The following is a 24222-nucleotide window of genomic DNA, read 5'->3' as shown; positions in this document are numbered from 1 at the left end:
GAGAGGTCTTCTATCTGCTGGTTCACTCCCCAGATGATTGCAACAGCCGGAGCTGGGCCGATCTGAAGCCAGGAGCTTCTTCTGGGTCTCCCACGTGGGTGCAAGGGCCCAAGGATCTGGGTCATCCTCTACTGCTTCCCCAGGCCACAGCAGAGAGCTGGATTGGAAGTGGAGCAGCCAGGACTCGAACCAGCGCCCATATGGGGAGGGGGGTGCCAGCACTGCAGGAGGCAGCTTTACCCATTAAGCCACAGTGGCAGCCCCCATTGATTTTTGTTTTTAAAGCCACTCAAGACCCACCAGGTGAATCTCATGGCCGTCTTAGGGGTCACAAGCCACAGTCTGAACAGCACTTAAGCTCCCAGTCCCCTCCCCTGCCTCATCCCTGATATATTGTGAGACCCCGGAAGGCAGCAGGTGTGTCTGCTGCTCCCTGGTGCACTCACCTTGGCAGTTTACATGTAGCAGATGCTCAAATAGAGATTACCCGATCCCAAAGAACTCAACCTCTGGGTGTCGGTGCCTCCATTAGGTAAAGTGGAGGAATACTCAGGCTCACCTGCCTCCTGGGACAATTCTGAGACCTGAATAAAATCATGCATTTGTTTAAAACATAGAGCAACAGCCCCGGCATCCATACATGCCCAATTGCTGTGAACTCTTTTCTGTTTTTCTGCAATTTGGCAATTTGGCAATTTGACTCTGCACTGCTCTTCTAGTCACTGTAATGAGAGGTTTCTGCTCCATTGGCCTAAAGTCCCAAACATCTCACGATTTCCCAAGATGCTTTGCAGCCAGGAGCAAACTGTCCTTTAGGAACAGCAGTTTCTTTCTGGAGCTTAGCACAGGTCAGGCTCTGGCTGGAAATGTGCGCGAACCATGGGGAAAGGTCCCTCTGGTCATGCCCTGCTGAGACTCATTTCTCCCTGGAAACTGGAGAGGAGCTTATTGTTAGAATTCCATTGAAAAAATGACGATTACATCAATATCAAGAAAGATTGTAAGTTTAAAGTCAACTTGAAATTTAGAGTGTTTTGGGAATCAGAAATTTTCATAAGAGTGATTATTCTGGGGCCAGTGTTGTGGCATAAGAGGCCTGTGATGCAGGCACCCCAATTGTGCACTGGTTCATGTTCATGTCCCAGCTGCTCTACTTCTGATCCTACATTAGCTCCCTGCTAATGGCCTGGGAAAGCAGCAGAAGATGGCTCAAATGCTTGGGCCCCTGCTCCCACGTTGGAGACCCAGGAGACGCTCCTGGCTCCTGGCTTCAGCCTGGCTCAGCCCTAACCATTGCAACCATTTGGGGAATGAACCAATGGATGGAAGATCTCTCTCTCTGTCTCTCTGTGTGTATGTCTGCCTGTCTTTCAGAGTTACACAGAGAGAGGACAGGCAGAGAGAGAGAGGTTTTCCATCCCCTGTGCTGATCCGAAGCCAGGAGCCAGAAGCTTCTACCAGGTCTCCCACATGGATGCAGGAACCCAAACACGTGGGCCATCTTCTACTGCTTTCCCAGGCCATAACAGAGAGCTGGATTGGAAGAGGAGCAGGCGGGACTAGGATGGGTGCCCATGTGGGATGCCAGCACTTCAGGCCAGGGCGTTAACCGGCTGCGCCACAGTGCTGGCCCCCTAAATCTTTTTATTTATTTATTTATTTTTTTTGACAGGCAGAGTGGACAGTGAGAGAGAGAGACAGAGAGAAAGGGGTCTTCCTTTGCCGTTGGTTCACCCTCCAATGGCCGCTGCGGCTGGCGCACCGTGCTGATCCGATGGCAGGAGCCAGGTGCTTCTCCTGGTCTCCCATGGGGTGCAGGGCCCAAGGACTTGGTCCATCCTCCACTGCACTCCCGGGCCACAGCAGAGAGCTGGCCTGGAAGAGGGGCAACCGGGACAGAATCCGGCGCCCTGACCGGGACTAGAACCCGGGGTGCCAGCACCCCAAAGCAGAGGATTAGCCTAGTGAGCCGCGGCGCCGGCTTCTACATCTTTTTGAAAAGGCTTTATCTAAATCCATGAACCTAAATTAAGTCTGATGAACTTCTGCCTTGACCGGTAACTGGCTGCTAGACTGTGGGAGGGGTAGTCTTTGGGATCTCGTTTCTTCACTTATGAAAAGGAGCATCCTATTTATCCAAAAACTTTGTGCTCCTGGAGCAGGCATTTGACACAGCAATTATGTCTCTGCTTGGCATGCCCAGTAGCGGTATGTAGCAGTGCCTGGCTCACGTCCTGACTACTCCACTTCTGATCTGGCTTCCTGCTGGTGCACATGTTTTGAGACAGCAGGTTATGGGTCAAGTACTTGGAGCCCTGCCACCCATGTGGAAGACCTTGGTTGAGCTCAGCCTCCTGGCTTTGGTCTGGCCCAGCCCTGGCTATTGTGGGGTGAACCAGATGATGAAGATCTCTCTCTCTCTCTGTGTCTCTAATTTGCATCTCTGCCTTTCAAATAAAATGAAGATAAATAAATAAAATTTTTAAAAAGTCTGCATCCCAAACATGAACTTTGGAGTCTTTTGTATTAACCAACAAGAAGATAACAGCCCAATAAAAACAGTCTCAGCCACAGTGTCTGAATCAATATAGCGCCTACAACCTTGGCTTTTATAACCGTGTCTTGCTAGTATCAGCCGAGTATCCCTTATCCAAAATGTGGGGGACCTGAAGCTTTTCAGAGTTAGGACTTGTTTGGATTTGGAACTTTGGTACAGACTTTACTGGTTGAGCATCGAATCTAAAAATCCCAAATGCTCCAAAGTACAAGACTTTGTGAGTGGAAGTTGCAGTACGGATTTCAGTTCAGCTTAGAACGCTCCAGTGGTTATCATGTACCCAGCCTGCGGGATGTGTGAGCTCCGCTAAGCCAGGAAGAGTCCAGTTAGCGGCTGCCTGTGTAAACGAGCCCTCGGCGTGCATCATCACTGGAGTTTGCTCTGGCTTGTACTTCATCTTGGCTGTGAAATGGCACTTTTGTTATGAGCTCTGAGCTGAGAGCTAGCACGGAGTCATTGAACGAGCCTGTTTGTGGTTTTCTTCTAGGACAAAGCGACTCAGAAGATCATGGAGCTTCCGGTCTTCCAGAAGAGCCGTCCGGCTCCTGTTTCAGAAGGTCAGTGAACCCCATCTGCAGCAGCTCCCAGTGAGCAGCTGGCCCGAAGCTTGCAGGGTGATCCAGGCCGCGTCACCCGCACAGGACAGGCCCTGTAACTCCCTGGCATTAACGTCAAGGTTGTCTCGGGCGCAGAGGAGGAGGGGGGTGCTCAGCGTGGTGGCATTTGCCGTGCAGCTCTTCAGCTCCAGCCTAGCGTGGAAGCCTCTCGTTTGTCGTTTGTACCACTGCCCCCACAGAGATTCTGATGGGGAAGACAACTTGGGGGTGGTTCAGCTCGAGAGGCTAAGCTCCCTTAGAGAGATCCACAAAGGACTCTCTTCCCTCTGCTGTCTTCAGAATGCACACTGCCCAGCTTCTGTGCTAACAGGGCCATCAAGTCAGTGCTCGCACGGAGCGGGGTCACCTGTCAGGAGCCGTCTCCTTACCACGCATTCTCTGTCCCTCATCTTTGCCCCGTCGCATTCGCCCTTCTACCATTCATTCTCCACGTCCTGCTCTGGTTGCACCACGTTCTACCTAAAATAAACTGCATGTCCCACCGTGTCATTCCCCTGCAAATGCATCTGAAGGGACCGAATCTGAGGGCTTTTGATACGATCCAGTGTCCAGCATGGCTCCCGGGTCCTGTATGGTCTAAATCCCAAGCCCCACTCGGCTGCATTGTTCAATGCCCTTTCCTCTCCCTGGCACCTGTCATGGGTAGGTCCCTCTGAGCCTTTGTTCCAGCTGTCGCTCCTTCCCCTGTCTGCCTTGCTTGACTCAGCTCACACATCAGCTCATCTGGGAGCCACTGCTCTGGGCTGTGTGCAGGCCCAGGGTCCTGAACACACCTCTGTCCCTGTACTGCCCAGTTGCTGGTGCTGCATTTTGACTTGTTCCTCCCTCCTGTTGCACTGGGCATCTTCCTCCATGAGCGACTTCCCCATCCTCGAGGCACTCTAGCGCCGTGGTCAAGGGCACACATCCTGGAGCCTGGCTACATGGGCTGAGATCCAGTTCTATGATGGTTGGCTATATAGTATCAGATTCCATCTCCTCCTAGCTCATTTTCCTTGTCTGTAAAGCCAGGGCAATGAAAACACCCCCCAGTGCAGGGTTTTGCATGTGTTAAGTGACACGTGTGGGCTTGTACCAGGTCAAACTCTTTAAGTCTTATCTATTGTTAGTGCTTCTCGCAAGAAAGATGATGTTGAATGACACTATGTACTTTCCCCTTGAGGATCAGAGCGACACAAATTGCAACAATAGTTGCAGTTCATGGATTTTCTTCTTGAAAATTTAGATCCCTATGCCTAAGGAAGTCGGATGCAAATATACTTTGCAATGTCTTAGGGATTTCTTTTTTTAGATTCATGCATTTGTTTATTTACTTGAAAGACAAAGTGATAGCATTGGGGGGAGGGAGAGAGACACAGAGAAGGAGAGAGATCTTCTATCTACGGTTTCACTCCCCCAAATGCCTGCAACAGCCAGGACTGAGCCAGGCTGAAGTCAGGAGTGCATAACTCCATCCAGGTGTTCCAAGTGGGTAGCAGGGACCCAAGCACTTGGGCCATCTTCCACTGCCTTTCCGGGTGCATTAGCAGGGAGCTGTGTTGGAAGTGGAGCAGCTGGACTCAAAGCAGCACCCATATGGGATGTCCGCATTGCAGGCAGTGGCTTTACCTGCTACACCTAAACCCTGGCCCCAGTTAGTTTTCATTAAGTAGCACAAACCCCAGGCCAGGAAGGCATCATTGCTGCCTTGGTTCCAGCTGCTCCCAAGCTTAAATGTCCTTTGGCGGCTTCCGGAACTCCGACAGCAATGCACGTTCCTTTAAGGCCTCCTGCTCCTCTGCCCCTACAGTACCGGTGCCATGTGAAGACGCCCACGGGAAAGGCTCCTTGCAGCTTTCTCTAGAGTTGAAAGACGTGCTGAGGAAGGAGCCTGGAGCCCAGATCGCCCCTACCTGGGGAAGTGTCAGAGCCCATGGTCCTTGGCCATCTCGTTGACCTTCGCAGAAGTACTTGAACTCAATGAGCGCAGTCAGGACAGCCTGAAGTCGTGTCCACTCACAGCACGGCAGCCACGTCCCTTCGCTGTGGCCTCTGTGTACACTTGCCTTAGGGGCCTGTGGGCCAGTCTGCTCTCTGGACGCTGCCACCTCAGTCAGCATCAGTAGCCAGCCCAGGCTCTGTCTGTGCTACAAAGGGAAGCCCTCGATGTTCCAGAAGTGCTCACACCCAGGCCAGGGCCACTGCCTCCCCTCTGGTGCTCACACAGCGGCTGGCATCGCCACCATCAGCCTCCTTCTCTAGGGCTCAGGGGCACCTTGGATTCAGTGGAGTCACCTAGCCAGAGTCGGGGCCATTTAAATGTGGACTGTGGGAACCTAGCGCCCAAAGAGACTCGGTTGCATCGTTCAATGCATAGAGCTTTGGCAGACACACTCAGAACTAAAGACGATCCCGACGTGCCTCATCCGGGGCCTTCGGAGCCACCCAGCAGCCTCCACCAACGTGTAGTCCGCACCTCGGCTTCCCGATGCCTCCTGCGCTCCGTCTGTATTCTTGTTTTTCTGCCGTGGACAACCTCCGCTGTAAGCACTGTGATGTCTTCTCTGGCCTGGTTCTCCTTCCCTTCTCCCCAGCGTGGTCACTCACCCCTCCTTCCAGAGACTCCAAGCCCTCTCTCGTTTCCTGAGCTCCCAGGCAGATCCTGGCAGGTGCCCTTAGCTAGGCTCATTCTCCTCGCCCTGATGAGCAGATCTGGGGGCACAGCCAGGAGCTGTGGGTGGAACATGTCCTCGTCGCAGATCTGAATCCTTAGTCCCAACCCCTCCCCTGAGTTAGAATTGCTGCCTGGACGTTTTGACCTGGGGCTTCCATCCAAGTCTTCCTCTCCTTCTGCCCCACCCCTCATGTCTTTCAGTCACCTGACCTCTTCAGGTAGGGACAACTTTGACCCTTCCATAGCCTTCATCTCCTTGAAGCTATCACCAAGTTCTTAAAATTTTTGTTAAATTATTTATTTAAGAGGCAGAGACAGAGAGAGACAGAGATCTCCCATGCACTGGTTCACTTTCCCAAATGCCTGCAACCACCAGGGCTGGGCTACAGCCAACGCCAGGAGCTGGGAACTCGATCCTGGTCTCCCACACGTGTGGAAGGAGCCCAGCTCCTTGAGCTGTCACTGTTGCCTCCAGGGGTCTGCATTTGCAGGAAGCTGGAGTTGGGTGTTGAACCCAGATTCTCTGATACAGGACGTGGACATCTTAACCAGCATCGTGGTGAAATGCCCTCCCTGGACGCGTCACCAAGACCTAATTTTCTATCCAAAAATTTAGATTCACAATAGCTGTCTCTCTGGATCTGCATTCTGGTGCCCTAAGCTTAGATATAAGCAGGGTTATATCTATCTCTGTCTCTATCTCTATCTCTGTCTCTGTCCCTGTCCCTATCCCTATCCCTATCCCTATCCATATCCATATCCATATCCATATCCATATCTGTCTATCTACATCTCCTCTCTGCTCAAAAACATGAGGAGACTTTTTCTGGCCTAAGTTCCACCTGGTTTCCCGAGGCCCCTATAGGCTGACCCCAACCTCCTTACATCTCGCCATAGTCCCCACACTGTCTGCAGACACTCATGGGCCCTTGCTCTCTCTGGGGCTCTGGCCTGAGCTCTCAGGGAATCAAAGGATGAGGAAGGCCGGCCTCTTCCTCCAAGACCTGTGCAGTGAGGTGGAGGTTGGAGGCAGAGACCGCAGCCAGCACATGACTCTAATCACATCGTAAGTGCACCTGTTGGGGGCAGGGTGCGTGACACAGGAGCACAGAGAAGAGAGCCGTGGGATCTGACGTGCCCTGTGCTGCAGCTTCGATGGGGACTTTCTGTCAGCTGGAAACATAACCTGTGCTTTGGGCTGTTTTGCTAACAAGATCCAGAGAATCCTTGTGAGGCCATATCAAGTGACTCACAACAATTTTTTGAGTAAAAAAAAAAACCTAAAACTTAAAACAGATTGATTTTTGATACATGTGGAGAAGGGTGCCTCCTTTTTGTTAATTTTGGGGAAGGGCATAATGTTTGCCTGAATTTCAAAAGAGCTCTTTTAAAGTTTTGAGTGGGGGCCTGTGCAGTGGGTTAACGCCTTGGCCTGAAGCGCTGGCATCCCATATGGGCGCCGGTTCGCATCCCGGCTGCTCCACTTCCAATCCAGCTCTCTGCTGTGGCCTGAGAAAGCAGTGGAAGATGGCCCAAGTGCTTGGGTCCCTGCACCCATGTGAGAGGCCTGGAGGAAGCTCCTGGCTTCGGATCGGCGCATACCCAGCTGTTGCGGCCAATTGGGAAGTGAACCATCAGATGGAGGACCTCTCTCTCTCTCTCTGTCTCTCTGTCTCTCTGCCTCTCCTCTCTCTGTGTAACTCTGGCATACAAATAAATAAATCTTAAAAAAAATGAAAGTTTTGAGTGGGGGAGGAGCTGTGGTGTTGTGGCACAGCAGGGTTAAGTCACTGCTTGCAACAACATCCCATCTGAGCACCAGTTCAAGTCCCAGCTGCTCTTCTCCCGATACAGCTGCCTGATAATGTACTCAGGAAGACAGCAGATGATGGCCCAAGTGCTCGGGGCCATGCCACTCACATGGCAGACCTGGATGGAGTTCCTGGCTCATGGCTTTAGCCTGGCCCAGACCTGACTGTTGTGGGCATTTGGAGAGTGAACCAGCAGATGGAAGACCTCTCTGTCCCCATTGCTCTGCATTTCAAATAAGCAAATTAATTTTTAAGAATTCTGGGGGAGGGGGACAGGTACCTAGCCTAGCAGTTAAATGCTGGTTAGGATGCACCTGGATTCCACTCCCAGCTCCAGCTTCTGAATCCAGCTTCCTTCTAATGCAGACCCTGGGAGGTGGCAGGTGATGGCTCAAGAAGCTGGGTCCCTGCCACCCACATGGGAGACCCAGGTTGTGTTCTCAGTTCCTGGCTTCAGTTCTAGCCAACCCAACCCCAGCACTGCAGGCATTTGGGGAGTGAACCAGCAGATAGAAGTTATCTGTCTCTCTCTGTTTCTCTGCCTCTCAGATAGATAAATAAATGAATAGAAATTCTACTGAATTTTTATATGAACATTAAAGTTCAGTGCTTGACTCCTCAGGCAACAGCCTTGGTGGAGAGGAGAGTTGGCTGGTTTGGTCAAAGGCATAAAGGGCTGGTTTCGGGATGGGGAAATCCACAGTCTCGCTCTCATTTCAGGAGCGCCATTCGGCTGCTCCCTGTGTGACCTCCCCAGAGGGAGTGCCAGGGAAACCCTCTGTGAACGGAAGCCCCAGTGAAGAGCCCCATCAGGACACCTCCTTCCCTGTGGGGTTTCATGGCCTGAGCCCATGGTCAGATTCAGGAGACTGTGCTGTGTCTGGATAAGAGGAAAGCTGCTCTGTGGCCTTGAACTTGTATTGTCTGGATGATTCCTCCCTCCGTGACTTCCTCATGGTGTTAGTGGCTGTGTTTTATTGCCTTGTTGTGAGATCCAGCCTCCTAATTCGCACCATAAAATTATAGAAGAGAAACAGTTGGGCAGACATTTTCACAGGTGCCAAACTCACATTGCAAACATGCACACACACACATGTGTGCACACACAAATGCACAGGTACATATGTCCCTTTTGTTTTCTCTTTGGACTCAGAGTGAGGTTTCAGGAGGGTCACTTTGGGGCAGTGTCTTCGTATCAGCCACCTGCCCTAAGGCAGCCCCTTGTTGACTTCTCCCTCACCTGAACATGTGATCCAAGGGAGATAAGCGAGTGTGAACCCCCTGCACACCAGACCTTACAAATTCACATCCTCACCCTTGCTCACAATCCCCCCCCCCCACAGACACACACCGAGTGTGCATGCACTCACAGACTCAACAGTTTGTAAAACACTCTCCTGTATCACAGTAACTGTCTTGGAGGGGATAGGGGGTCCTGGCTGCAGAAGAGACTGTCCAGGGGCGCATCTTGCATGATTTCTGGATGCCTCTTTGTCTCTGCACTTTATTCTCCTTCTCCTTTCATTTCTATCCACTGATTCACACCTGAAATGGCCTCAATGGCCAGGGCTGGGCCAGGCTGAAGCCAGGAGCTTCTTCTGGGTCTCCCATGTGGGTGGGGGATCCAAACACTTGGGCCAGCTTCCACTGCTTTCCCAGGTGCATTAGCAGGAAACTGAACCTGAAGCAGAGCAGCCAGATTCAAACCTGCACTCTGAAAGGGGATACTGGCACTGCAGTGGGAGGATTAACCAGCTGTGCCACAATGCCAGTCCCAGCGTCCAAGCCTTCAATCAGCCTCTATCACATTAGAGCCATGTTAGATTGTCTGTCACACACACCCGAAACCTGAGCCATCTGGAAGGTTCTGAAACAGAGTCCAACACCTAACCTCCTCCCCTCCCCGCCATGCCCCACTGCCCCAGCCCCTGTTTAAGCAGTCACAGGGGTTCCTCTGGGGCCCCTGGTGGAGGAAGAGGCTCTCACACTGTCTTCCCACGCCTGCACCCGCACTTCTGCTTTTGACACTGACATTTTTGTCCTTGAAATCTAAATACAACCTGCTGCCTTTTTTTCTCCCTGTTCGTTCCCTTCTTACCTTCTTACAGTACAGCTTCTACCCTCTCCCTTCGACTGAAGATACTCTTCAAAACAACGTTTATTTATTTATTTTTCATCCACTAGAGAGAGAGAGAGAGAGAGAGAGAGAGAGAGATCAGTCTTCCATCCTTGAATTCCCCACCTCTCTGGGAAGTTCCCTTCCTCATTTGGAGGACATTCCACAGGGACCAGCAGACCCTGGGGTCTCCAGCCCTCCTTAGGGACCTCGTCTGCCACCCTGTCCTCTGAAGGGAGAGACACGTCCCCCGTCTCCAGACTGAAAGACGGAGAGGTCGCGCTCCTGCCAGTCTGGCCGTCCCGTCCGACGTGCCGCAGCTCTCTTCACCGCCAGCACCAGTAACGCAGGTCTCCAGCACGACCAGTGTTTCCCCCACACTCTTTAGATCTTGAATGTTAGCAAAAGATGCTTGCACATGCTCCCCTAAAATGTATGCTTGAAATACAATTCACTCTCCTGATTTCTAGTTGTTTGCATATCATATTCTCTTCCTATTAAGCTAGTATATTCATTTTAAACACACACACACACACACACACACACACACACACACACTGGGGCCAGCATTGTGGCACAGCAGGTTTAGCTGTCGCCTGCAATGCCGACATCCATATCAGAGTGTTGGTTCCAGTTCCAGCTGCTCCATTTCCAATCCAGCTCCCTACTAATGCACCTGGGAAAGCAGCAGCAGATGGCCCAACTGCCTGGGCCCCTACCACCCACATGGGGGCCAGGATGGGGTTCTGACTCCTGGCTTTGGACTGACCCAGCCCATCCCTGGCTGTTGCAGCCCTTTGGCTGCTGAACCAACAGATCAAAGATTCTTTGTCTCTTTCTCCTTCTCCTCTCTCTCTCTCTCTCTCTATCTCTGTAATTCTGCCTTTCAAAGAAATAAATTTTTTAAAAAAATATGCAAACTGGAAAGTCAAAAAGATGAGATTTTAAATAGTAAATGCAAATCAGAGCTTGATTTTCTCGCCATGTCCAGCGGTGGTGTCCAGCTGACCTGGGAGGACACACCCAGCACTGAAAGCAGGGGCCAGCACAGCGACAGTTCCCCAAGGGCTCTGCCTGCCGCCCAGCTTCCGCTTCCCTTCTCGTCTGCAACAACAGCCTCTCTGTTAAGCCTTATAGAACTTCTCCCTTCCTCAGAAACCTTTGATGCTGTGGGTTGCCCAGGAGAGGACAAGCCCAACTCCCATCAGCCTTTGGGGCACTCCTCACCTCCACACGACCTCTGCTCCAAGTCTTTGTTCCTCCCGTCACCCTGCCTCCGCCTGTCCAGATCTGGGGCCTTGGCTACTCGAGTGTAAGTGTAGCTCACCGCGGACCACCTGAGCCGTCCACGCTAACATGCTGACCTGTCTCTCCTCCTGCTCCCTGTGATCCTGTGGCACGTGGCCGCCTGCTGCGTGGCAGCGCTCCTTGACACTCCCAGGAGCTGTTTCAGCTCTTTCCCTGGGAAAGGACTGGACTGCAAATTAATCTCTATCTCCCACAGCACAAGGTGCAGGTCCCTTCTTCATGCATAGTGTTGAGGTGGATTAGTTCTGAGATGAGGAGCATGGACCCCGGGGAGTTGGGTGAAAGCAGCCAGAGGCGAGCAGCCCGCAGACTCGTTTATTTCAGTTGGTACAGCAGCTTAAATAGCCAAGGCAGCCAATCCAGTCAAGAGTTGGTCTGTGCCCTAACCAATCACACCCTGTTGCCAGGCAGTTTCCGAAGCCACCCAATCACAGCCTGTTGCCAGGCAGTTTCCATTGCCAGTGGCCATCTTGGCATGGCCTTCTCATTCCACCACACCATAGCCTTCTCTGGAGCGTAGGCTTTGAGTATGAGCTCTGTCACCGTGGGGTTTCTCTGCCCTCCTCCCAGCACAGCACAGGGGTCAGGGCCAGCCAAGCCTTCTCAGTGGTTAGGTTTGGGCAGAGACAGTCCTGGAGGCCACGGAGCTGGGACACAGCCTAAATTGCTGGCCACATATGTACGTGCAGACTTGATGTATTTGTGACAGGCAGCAAGCTGGCACATCCCCAAACCTACCGTAGCTCTGTTCCTTGCAGATGGCATCTCCCGCACGTTGGTAATTTATTCTCCTAAAGATGTAATCGAAGCGAAGTTGGCTGCTTATTGAAAAGCATGCTTTTGACTGCCAACTCAGATTACCTTAAATTAATGTTGACGCATGCAAGATTTATTAGCCAAGCATCCATCTCTTTAGTGCCTGACGGGGCCGGGACATGCGCGTAAATCATCCGCATGACAATTTCCTGGACTGAGCACTTGGCATTTACCTTCCACAAATCAATGCACCCATTCACAGACGGCAGATTCAGGACGCGGAGGACAATTCGAGGTGATGCACCCTCAGGAAGCGAACAACTTAGAGACGCAGAGAAGGCCACGAGGCAGGAGCTCCTTCTGCAGCTCCTTGAGTTCTCCTTTGGAACTCACCAGCCGGTGCTGACCTGGGAGTACGAAAACAGAGAAGGACATGCAGATAACAACGCTTCCTGACCTTCACACCTGTGGCCTGTGGCTGCCCCGCGGCCACCCCGTTCTCAGAGCTGCTTGCGGGACCAGGCCATTGCTGGCGACATCGGCACTGAAATGTGCTTTTCTCTGGGAAGTGAACGGGTGCAGATCGCAAATTAATTTCTCCATCCGCAGTAGGAGGGGGCTGCCCAAGAAATTGTTTAATATGTAAGCAACATTTTTTTTCTTGTTTACACGGTAAACTTGGCAGACTCCGTGAACGTCATGGCTGTGTTTAGAGTCCAAAAGTCGCTCCTTAGCATATATGACATGTATAATACGGCTCGGTGTCCTGAGCCAAGATTATCTCGCTAGCATCTGTGGGGCGTTGTGCAGTGGGGGAGGAGAAGAGCGGATCCCGTGGGTGACAGTGCCTGTCCTGGCCACCACTGGCTGCTCACACCGAGTGGAATTGCAACTGCCCTACCAAAGGGGTAGTTACCGACTTCTCTGTTTCTCTGTGCTTTTTCCAAAAAAAACAAAAAAACAAAAAAAAACTTTCCTACATTTCTTGCACTGAAAGCAATGGGCCAAGTCGGAGAGAGTGACAGACTTGGGGAATGGCCAACGCTGTCCACAGAAATCTTTGCTGGTTAATGTATTTCTTTGAGATTTTCTGATCCTTTCATTTTTAAAAGCAATCCACCAAAAAAAAAAAAAAAAAAAAAAAGGAGGAAGGAATGGAGGGCGGGCGGAGAGAAAGAGAATAAAAGAAAAAGGCAAAGAGGAAGGGAGGGAGAAGCAAGGTATGTGTTGCAGGGCAGAGATGGGGTGGGGGGACAGAGAGAGAGCCTGAGACAGAGAGAGGTAGAGCAAGAACGAGAGAGAGAGAGAGAGAGAGAGAGAGAGAGAGAGACTTCCTACCCCATTTCCCAGCTGCCTCTCTGAGCAAAGTTTAGCTCAGGACATGGTTGGTCTGTCCAGCCTCCACCTTCCACTGTGGCTCTTGGCAGGGGCAGCTGGGACCACTGCAGATGGCACCGGGGAGGGATGCAGCAGCTGGCCTTGTTTCTCCTGGCCTTCTGCGAGGCCTGGGTAGGGAATGCCCACGCTGGTTGCCAAGTCAAGCATTTCCATAGCCTGAGTCACACAGACCGAGCTTTACTTTGTGAATACAAAGCAGGCAAAGAAGGGAGCCAAAAGCCAATCCCGGAAGGCGATGAAACGATCGTTGCGGTGAGCCGTGTGTGAACTCAGGATAATTGTCTGCACCGCTGCTCTGTGCTTGTGTTTTGTACGAGTATTGTGCGAACTTCGAAGGAGTTGGCTAATGTAACTCCCTTCTCGCTGTATTCTTTAAACTTTGCTTGGAAGAATATTGGTAGAAAATCAGTACAAGGCTTGGAAAGTCTGTGTTCATCATTGGAGTTTAATTAAAATACACTGAGCCTCACAGCAACTTGTGGTTTGGATTAAAGGAAAACTGGGAATTCAGAAGTCTAGACCGATCCTGGGAAGAAAGACCCAATTTCCTCTGTTGTATTTTGTGCCTTCCCATTCTGCAGACTTCTGGCTGACTGGTTCTTTGTTTTTTTTTAAAGATTTTATTTATTTATTTGAGAGGCAGACTTACAGACAGAGAGAGGAAGAGATGGAGAAACAGGTCTTATATATACTGGTTTACTCCCTAAGTGGCTGAAATGGCCGGAGGTGAACCGATCCAGAGCCAGGAGTCAGGATCTTCTTCCAGGTCTCCCACATGGGTGCAGGGGCCCAAACATGTGGGCCATCTTCCACTGCCCTCCCAGGCCATAAGCAGACAGCTGGATCAGAAATGGAGCTGCCAGGACACAAACTGGCACTCATATGGGATGCCGGTGCCGCAGGCAGAAGCTTAGCCCACTACACCACAGCGCCAGCCCCAGTTGACTCATTTTTAAACATACCAGGGACTTCTCCAGTACAGGGTTGATTTTTTTTAAGGTTTATTTGAAAAGCAGACTCACGCAGAGAGAGGGGAGGAGAGGTAGAAATAGAGATCTTCCATCACTGATTCACTCCCTAGATCGTCACAACATTCGGGGCTGGGCCAGGCCAAAACCAGGAGCCAGGAGCTTCTTCTAGATCTCCCATGTGAGTGCAGGGGCCCAAGCACTTTTGGGCCACCTTCCTCTGCTTTCCCAGGCACATCATCAGGGAGCTGGATGGGAAGTGGAGCAGCTGGGACTCGAACTGGTGGCCATATTGGTATGCTGGTGCTGCAGGCACAACCCCAACCCCAGGACTGACCAGTTTTATGCTGTTCTTCACCTGTACAGAGTTGTTATCTGAACAGTCATACCGCTTCATATTCCTCTCCATCAGATTCACATCGAAACATCATTGTCATGCACTCTCGGCGAGGGTCTTCAAAAACTTCATGGAAAATGCATGTTTGGGAAAAAATTATGCATGCATTTCAAAATGCCTTGCACCAACATAAATGTGTTGTTTCAATTCCACTTTTCGATAAGCTTTTTGAAGTATCGTTGCGTTTCTAATGGTGAGGAAGCAGAGGTATTCCTCGGTGTGTGACGCACGCTCATCCCTCCCACCCTGCAAATGTCGTTTCAACACCTGCAGGTCAGTGACTTGTGCCCCCTACTGGCGCTCCCTGGAAAGGGGCTGGGCGGGGCTGGGCTGAGGCCCCCTCCTTGTATTTTCTCCACCTAAATCCCCTGGATTCTTCACCCTTTCTTCAGACTCACAGAATTAGACTCTCAGGAGTTGGGGCCAGAAATAATGCATTTTTATAATAAGGCATTTTCCCCTTCTCTGCCCAGTCCCTTTTTTGTGCAGAATACAGATTAAGAGCGTTGTTTTCAGCGGGTTCTTGTTAAAAGTCAGCGCAAAGGCAGTCAATCAATTGGTCAAAGCAGACAAACTCCATGCGGCGTCTGGGACTGGAGGGCTGCTCGCGTTTGCTCTCCCATAGACGTCCCCTGCAAAGAGCAGTGGCCAGTGCCATCACGGTGCTTTTCCATGTTCAGCCAGCTGTGTCGGGAACCTGGGCCAGATCATTGGAGTTTTCTGATCTTGCTTTCCTCATCTGCAAAGTGAGAGGTTGACTGTAATGATCTGTAAGCACTTTTTTTTTTCCTTCAAAATCCACGCAGCTCGGGGCCTGGCTTGTGGGGCAGCAAGTTAAGCCATCACCTGTGAAGCCTGCCCATCACAGGTGATGGGAGACATCGCTCGCTCTCTCTCCTTCTCACTGTAACTCTGCCTTTCAAATAAGTCAGTTTTTTTTAAGATTTATTTAATTATTTGAAAGGCAGAGTTACAAAGATGCAGAGGCAGAGGCAGAGAGAGAGGTCTTCCATCCTCTGGTTCACTCCCCAGACGGCCGAAATGGCTAGAGCTGCACTGATCTGAAGGCAGGAGCCAGGTGCTTCTCCTGGTCTCCCATGCAGGTGCAGGGCCCAAGCACTTGGGCCATCCTCCACTGCACTCCCGGGCCACAGCAGAGAGCTGGATCATGAGTGCAGCAGCCGGGACGTGAACCAGAGCGCATGTGGGAAGCCGGCACTGCAGGCGGCGGCTTTACCCGCTACACCACAGCACCGGCCCAGGATTTATTTTTATGATCAACTCACATTCAGGGAAGAGCTCTCACACAAGGTCACCTTGCCAAACTACTGTTCATTTCCCATGATTTGAATGGGTTTGGGAATTGAGGTTTGCAGATCAATCTCCATAAAAATAATGCCAACATTTTCCCTCAGAAGGAGAGCGCCACCTCCTTTGCCTCGGCCTCTGTTTGTGAGAAGAGCCTATGAAGTGTCAGGTTTGCCTTCCCTACACTCAGATGTGAAGCAAACGATCTGTGCCACTTCTCCCTGTGCTTGTAAGAATCTTCCTGGGGGCCGGTGCTGTGGCGTAGCGGGTAAAGCCGCTGCCTGCAGTGCCGGCATCCCATGTGGGCTCCGGTTTGAGTCCTGGCTGCTCCTCTTCCTATCAGACTCTCTGCTATGGCCTGGGAAAGTAGTAGAAGATGGCCCAAGTCCTTGAGCCCCTGCACCTGGGTGGGGAAACTCAAAAGAAGCTCCTGGCTTTGGGATCAGTGCAGGTCTGGCCGTTGCAGCCGTCTGGGGAGTGAACCAGTAGATGGACGACCTCTCTCTCTCTCTCTCTCTCTCTCTCTCTGCCTCTGCCTCTCTGTAACTCTGCCTTTCAAATAAATAAACAAATCTTTAAAAAAATCTTCTTGGTCTCTGGTCTTCCACCTGTTTTCCTTCATTACACAGACCTTCTACACTGTAATTTTTAAGTCAAAACAATGCCCACCAAAGCTGGTTTTGACTTCACTGTTTGTGTAGCGTAGCATCCAAAGAATGTGCAGGGCAAGTCTGGTGTGAGTCCAGGAGAGGGGCGTGGAAGCGCTTCTCACGGAGGGCTGGCAGAGGTGCGAGCTCACCGTTCCCTCCTGAGACAAACTGTTGCATCTGCGAGCAAGACACAGCACTGCTGGCACGGGCTGCAGCGCCGGGCACTGTGTGGGCAGCTCAGAGCCTCCTGACGGAGCGCCTCACCTCTCATCACGACTCGCACGGCACTTCCTGCTTCTGGTCTCATCTCGGCCTTCCAGAAAATTCCCAGTGAAGTGGAAACCCCAACTGGTCTTTCGTAGTGCGCCCTTGGTGTGTGGTAAATGGCTAATGTCATATCATCAAGGAAGCTCGTCACAGAAAGATGAAATAGACTACTGTAGAAAGTAGAGAACAAGAGGGCTGGCACTGTGGCCCAGCAGGTTAAGCCACCGCCGGCTTGCCAGCATCTATGTGAGTGCCAGTTTGCGTCCCAGCTGCCCCACTTCCAATCCAGCATCTATGTGAGTGCCAGTTTGTGTCCCAGCTGCCCCACTTCCAATCCAGCATCTATATGAGTGCCAGTTTGCGTCCCAGCCGCCCCACTTCCAATCCAGCTCCCTGCTGATGCGCCTACAACAGCAGAGAATGGCTCAAGTCCCTGGGCCCCTGCCACCCTCAGGGGAGACCCGGATGAAGCATCTGGCTCCTGGCTTCAACCTGGCCTAGCCCTGGCTGTTGCAGCCTTCTGGGTAGTGGACTAGCAGATGGAAGATCTCTCTCTCCCTCCCTCTCATTTTAACTCCCTCTCATTGTAACTCTGCTTGTTAAGTAAGTAAATAAATATTTTTACAAATAAGAAAGCATTGGGGCCGGTGCTGTGGCGCAGTAGGTTAATCCTCTGCCTGCAGTGCCGGCATCCATATGGGCACTGGTTTTAGTCCCAGCTGCTCCTCTTCCAATCCAGCTCTCTGCGGCCATTTGGGGAGTGAACCCACGGATGGATGGAAGACCTTTCTCTCTGTCTCTCTCTCTCACTGTCTGTAATTCTCTCAAATAAATAAATAAAATCTTACAAAAAAAAATAAGAAAGCATAGAGGGGCTGGTGCTGTGGCATAGCGGGTAAAGCCACTGCCTGCAGTGCCGGCATCCCATATGGGTGCTGGTTCTAGTCCCAGCTGCTCCACTTCTGATCCAGCTCTCTGCTGTGGCCTGGGAAGGCAGTGGAAGATGGTCCAAATCCTTGGGCCCCTGTACCTGTGTGAGAGACCTGGAAGAGGCACCTGGCTCCTGGCTTCGGATCAGCACAGCTCCAGCTATTGTGGCCAATTGAGGAGTGAACCAGCGGATAGAAGACCTCTCTCTGCTTCTCCTTCTCTTTCTGTGTAACTCTGACTTTCAAATGAATAAATAAATCTTAAAAAAGAAAGAAAGAAAGAAAGAAAGAAAGAAAGAAAGAAAGAAAGCAAGCGTGGGAACAGATGTGTGTGGGAGATCCTTGGGGTTTAGGACACCATTGCACTTGATTTTTAGGAATGCTTCCCACTTCCACAGAGAAGCTTGGGAACTCCAGGATAGAGCACTGTGGAGTGCAATTTTTTTTTAAAAATTATTTCTTTTAGAGGCAATGAGACACAGGAGAGAGAGAGAGAGAGAGAGAGAGAGAGAGAGAATGCTCTCATCTATGGTTCACTCCTCAAATGACCACAATGGTAGAGGCTAGGCCAGGCTGAAGTTGGGAGCCAGGAACTCTATCTGGTCTCTCACATGAGCATTGGGGACCCAACTTCTCGGGCCAGCGCCGTTGCCTCCCATGGCCTTCATTAGCAGGAAGCTGGGGCCAGGCATCGAACCCAGGTGCTCCCGGGGGGTGTGGGCATCTTAACGGTGAGGAGAAGCACTTGCTCTCAGTGTCATTTTAAAAGCATGGATGGGCCAGTTTATCATTATATTGAAAAAGCACCTCTTTACAACCCTTAAAAGTGCTCAAAATCCCATAAATTTTGTAAATTGCTTGTAAAGCCTACTTAAAATTTTGGAAGATCTGAAAAATTTCAAACGTAAACACTATTTATGATGTTAACATTATTTTTTTTAAAAAAAAGTGTGCCTGTCTTGGGCCAGGAAAATGTGCTCAGGGCCTTTTATGTTTTACTGGGTTCTTCACAACCACCCACAAGGCAGACACCAACCCCACTTCACACATGAGCATACTGAGGCCCGGGAAGGTCAAGTCTGTGGCTGGAAAGTAGCAGAAGTGGGATTTCTGCCACCTCAGTGTGACTCCAAAGCTCACGGTGTTAATGAACTTACCTTGTGACGCTTTGCTGTCAATCGTAAAAGCTGCTCCCTTCATTCATGATTGACGCTGCCGCAAGCACAGGTGTCACATCCCGGGGGTCAGGCATTTATCTTTTTTTTTAAAGGTCTTCCTTCCATTGGTTCACCCCCTAAATGGCCACCACGGCCGGTGTGGGGAGCTGATCCGAAGCCAGGAGCCAGGTGCCCCCTCCCATGGGGTGCAGGGCCCAAGCACCTGGGCCATCCCCCCACTGCCTTCCTGGGCCACAGCAGAGAGCTGGACTGGAAGAGGAGCAATTGCGGCAGAATCCGGCGCCCCAACCGGGACTAGAACCTGGGGTGCTGGTGCTGCAGGCGGAGCATTAGCCAAGTGAGCCACGGAGCTGGCCCAGGCATTTATCTTGATGAGCACTTTTGGATGCCTCTCTCAGGCATTTCATCATCTCAGTAGAATCCGGAGGCAGGCTCCCTTTATAAAGGAAAAAGGTTTATTCGGGCTCACAGTTCTGGAGGTTTAATGGTCAAGGGCAGGGAGCGCCCATGGGTGCTGGGCTCTTGCTGGCACAGTCCCCAGGCAGCCCAGTGCATCCTAGGGAAGAGACGGGGCGTGCGTGTTGTACGTCTGTATGTCTGTTGCTCTGCGATTGGTGTGTGTGTGTGTGTGTCTATGTGTCTGTGTTGATCTGTGGCCTGCCTCTTTCTCCCTCTCTGTCACCCCCTGTTCACCAGGTTTTACTCACGAGGGTCCACCCCAACGGCCTAATCTAATCAAATCACTCGTCAGTGGCACTGTGACTAAACACATTTCCACTTCTCAGTACCATTAAGTGTAGGACTTTGGACTTTAAGCTGCTATCCGAGTTCGGGGGCCAACTCACGCTCAAGCCCCAGCAGCTCCATATCCAGAGGCCCCTGGATTTCCCAGCAAGCACTTGCACAAAGAGACCCAAGCCAGGCTGCTTGCTTGTCCTCCTCTTATCCGGAACCGTCTAGTCTTCCTCTTGGCCCCTCGTGCGTGACTTCCTCGTCAGCATCTTTCCACAGCCACTGACCCCCCAGCCACATCCCCCTTTTCTTTTACATCGTGGCTACTTCTGGAGTAACTGGAAAACAAAGCTGCATGAAGCAAGAAAACACAAAGAAAGTACAGTGGGTCTTCCTTGTCCGAAATAACTGGGGCCGGAAGTGCTGCAGACTTTGGAGTTTTAAGTTGCTTAGACTTAGCAGCTGGGCACCCTCAACTCAAAACCTGAGATCCCAAACACTGTGGAGTCTGAAACACGTTTGTTCCCAAGTATTTTGCCATGCATTCAAACAATTCATATTTGGGATTTGGGGTTTTTTCCATTAGGGATGCTCAACTTGGATTACGGTGGAAATTACACTACAGAATTAAGGTTTTTTTTTTGTTTGTTTGTTTGTTTGTTTTTTTTTTTAAGATTTATTTATTTGAAAGGCAGAGTTACAGAGAGGCAGAGGCAGAGAGAGAGAAGTCTCCCATCTGCTGGTCCACTCCCCAGATGGCTGCAATGGCAAAGCTGAGCCTCTCTGAAGCCAGGAGCCAGGAGCTTCTTCCAGGTCTCCCATGCAGGTGCAGGGGCCCAAGGACTTGGGCCATCTTCTACTGCTTTCCCAGGCCACAGCAGAGAGCTGGATTGGAAGTGGAGCAGCCGGCTCTTGAACAGGCACCCATATGGGATGCTGGCACTGCAGGTAGCGGCTTTACCCACTAGGCCACAGCTCTGGCCCTCCTCCCCCTCAGAATTAAGCTTTAAAGCCCAACATAATTTTCTGTTTTCTCTTTGAGGCTCTGCTGTTAGGTTGTTATTTTACAAAGTGGTGTGGGCATGAGCGTATTCATTTTACTCCAGGCTCTGGTCTCACACCAAGAGAAGATTTCTAAGATCAGACACCTAGAAAGTGCACAGAGTGATAACAAGATTTACTCAGAAGGTGAGACAGTGAACACACACTGGTCAGCACGGATTGCCCCATGGCCGAACTTTCCAGCAGAGCCTCAATAAAAGGATGTGCACCTCGGGAGTTTCCAAGAAAGTTCTCCGCCCAAATAAATGGAAGGCATTGCTTGAACAACATGGTCTGTCTTGTCCTACGTCCCCCACCCTCAGCCACCACCACCCAACTCTCCTCCAAAGCCTTGGTGCTTCAAGCTGACCCTAATCTATAAGTGTTGCTCCAACATTTGGAGCCCCACACACTGAGAAATGTGTCACACTCGGTAAGCCCCAGTACCCAAATGAACACGTATATGCCTTAACATAAATATCAGAGCTTACTGGGACAGCATGCGGCCATGTCAACAGTGTACAACAGTAAGACTGTGGCAATGACATTGGAACCATTTTTTAAAAAGAAAATTACTATTTTACTGTCGATAGCACACTGCCTAATAATTTGCCCAAGTGATGCTTCCTACTGGCTCATCCTTCAAACGTGATGGGTAAGGAAGTGGGGTGATGGGTCTAGGCAGCCTGCACATTGTCCACCTTGCAATGAAAATTTATGAAAAGGCCATCCAGCCTTGTAGGGGCATCCCAAGCAGTGTCCGTCCGAAAGCCCCCTACCTCTTCTGGCTCCTGCACACCGTGTGGACCATGTCAGGAGGGGACGGGGCAGAGCGTGTGCTAAGTTGGAGATTATATCCCATTGATATCCAGACCCAAGATCTGTCCCCCTCTTCCGAAGGCTGCTCTCAGCTCAGCCTCTCTACCGTGTCATGGTGGAGGGATCCCAGGGGACCTCCACACCCTTATGGTGGAGACCTGAAGCCTCTGCCTTCTCCCTGCTGGCAGAATCTCTGGCAGGCACACGTGGTCGTGCACTCTGCTCATTCTCAGCCCCCTGGCACTTATCACCATTGACTACATAGGTGTCTCATCATCTAAGGCTGGGTTCACCAATTTTCTACTTCTAAATGTATGTGCATCCCTTAGCCCGTGCTTTGGATCTGAAGCCTCGGTTTATTGGTTCCAGTAGCCATGAAAACGTAGGCAAGTTATTTCACCCTTCTTAGTATGAAGTGTCTTTTCTGCAATATGGGCAGAATACCATATTGTGTTGCTTGGAGAATTAAATGAGAGAGTGCACGTGAAGTTCTCAGTGTGTTTCTTGGTACCCTGTGACAATGGATAAGCAACACCTGTCCTATTGATAGTGACCCCCTGGAATTGGAAAAAGATGTGGCCCCAGCTCTTCCCACAGCCATGGGAGCTCTGCTGATGTCTGCCCTCAGCAGGCCCTGCTCCCGGGGCTGACCTGATGGGGCTGTAGCCTCCCCCACAGCACCAGTTGCTCCATCGCTTGGCCGTGTGGCAGAGAATGTGTCACTTGCTGATAGGTTTGTGCCATGAAGCCTTGATTAATTTGAACATGGAAAGTTCTCAGATTTAAGAGATTAAACTGGGGCTGGCATTGTGGCATAGCAGGTTAAACTGCCTGTGACACCAGCATCCCTTATGAGCAATGATTTGAGTCCTGGCTGCTCCGTTTCCAATCCTACTCCCTGCTAATGGCCTAGGAAAGCAGTGGAAAATGACCCAAGTGCTTAGACCCCTGCCACCCACGTGGGCAACCTGGATGAAGCTCCTGGCTCCTGGCCCTGGCCTGGCCCAGCCCTGGCCATTGTGACCATCTGGGGAGCAAACCAATGGATGTAAGATCTCTCTCTCCCTCTCTCTCTCTATACTTCTTTCAAATAAGTAAAATATTTATTTTATTATATTTATTTACTTTATATTTAAAAAAAAGCAGATGGTATCACCAGGAGGTTTCTAAGTGGCAAACGAGAGGTACAAAGGCCAACATAAGATGAAGGCGGCTAGAGGAGTGGGGTCTGGGAGGGATGGCCTTGGGCAAGGCTTGGAAGAGGAATTTGCTGTCTTTGTGATTTTGTGTTGGCTGAACAAAAGAACGCTGCGGATTCTAGTCTGGTTTTAAGGTACAGTAATTCCTTTGTTGATTGACTATGGTAGGAGTTTAAAAAGATTCACATCTAAGTAAAATCGGCAAAGCCTGCAGGTTTGCTCAAGACAGTGGCCACAAATCACACCTCAGAGCCCTCCCGTTTAAGGGTGACCTGAGCTGCCTCACGGGTGGGGACCAGTGATCTGATCCAGCTATTGGACCGAAAAAGCGGTTTCAGCCTTAGTCATTTTAGGCAGAACCTAAGAGCGCTGCAAGCTTCAGTTGTATACTTATGTGTCCAGAGTCTGTGTGAGGCCAGCGCCGCGGCTCACTAGGCTAATCCTCCGCCTTGTGGCGCCAGCACACCAGGTTCTAGTCCCGGTCGGGGCACCGGATTCTGTCCCGGTTGCCCCTCTTCCAGGCCAGCTCTCTGCTGTGGCCAGGGAGTGCAGTGGAGGATGGCCCACGTGCTTGGGCCCTGCACCCCATGGGAGACCAGGAGAAGGACCTGGCTCCTGCCAATCGGATCAGCGCGGTGCGCCGGCCACAGCAGCCATTGGAGGGTGAACCAACGGCAAAAGGAAGACCTTTCTCTCTGTCTCTCTCTCTCACTGTCCACTCTGCCTGTCAAAAAAAAAAAAAAAGTCTGTGTGAGAAATGTTTGTTTTAGTAAGATTTTCATAAAGTTGTGTGAGAAGGGAGAGATGCACTGGTCATAGGGTCCACCTCTGTGTGTTCAAAGGAGCACACCTGTGTGACCGCGTCCCAGGTCATGAAATGGGACATTGTAAGAACCAGAGACAACCACGATCCCGACCTACACTGTGGGTCCACGTCACCTGCTTCCGAACCGTATCCCCGTGGAGTCACCAGCATGCACTACTTTATGTCTGGATCCTTCCTCTCAGCATTATGCTGGTGAGATTCACACAGGAGTTGGCCCACTTTCTATGTTGTGTCCTGTTCCACAGTTTTGTTGTTGTTGTTGTTGCTGTTGTTTGACAGGCAGAGTTAGACAGAGAGAAAGGTCTTCCTTCCGTTGGTTCACTCTCCAAATGGCCGCTATGGCCGGCACTGTGCCGATCCAAAGCCAGGAGCCAGGTACTTCTGGTCTCCCATGGGGCGCAGGGCCCAAGCACTTGGGCCATCCTCCACTGCACTCCCTGGCCACAGCAGAGAGCTGGCCTGGACGAGGGGCAACCGGGACAGAATCCGGCGCCCCGACCGGGACTAGAACCTGGTGTGCTGGCACCGCAGGCAGAGGATTAGCCTAGTGAGCCGCGGCGCCGGCCACAGTTTCTTTATTCCTCTATTGCTGAGGGACATTTGGGTTGTAGTTGTTGGGACCACTGCAAATCATGATGTTGTCGACATCCTCACACACACACAATGCACGTCTGCACACACTTCTGTTGCGT

The 24222-nt window shown here is 51.2% G+C and overlaps 1 protein-coding gene across 1 annotated transcript in view; it reads left to right on the top strand.

The window, feature by feature from the left end:
* SCAF8 (SR-related CTD associated factor 8) overlaps nt 1-24222 on the top strand; it is a 292087-nt gene that overhangs the window by 256261 nt on the left and 11604 nt on the right. Inside the window, exon 22 of the transcript XR_007923153.3 lies at nt 3045-3114. The gene's annotated coding sequence lies outside the window, so the exon portion shown is untranslated. The remainder of the gene's footprint in view (nt 1-3044; nt 3115-24222) is intronic.

The sequence above is a fragment of the Oryctolagus cuniculus genome, chromosome 5 (assembly GCF_051225735.1).
Source record: "Oryctolagus cuniculus isolate XC-2025 breed Fujian yellow rabbit chromosome 5, ASM5122573v1, whole genome shotgun sequence".
Classification (NCBI taxonomy): domain Eukaryota; kingdom Metazoa; phylum Chordata; class Mammalia; order Lagomorpha; family Leporidae; genus Oryctolagus; species Oryctolagus cuniculus.
This window is presented reverse-complemented; position numbering and strand designations above follow the sequence as displayed.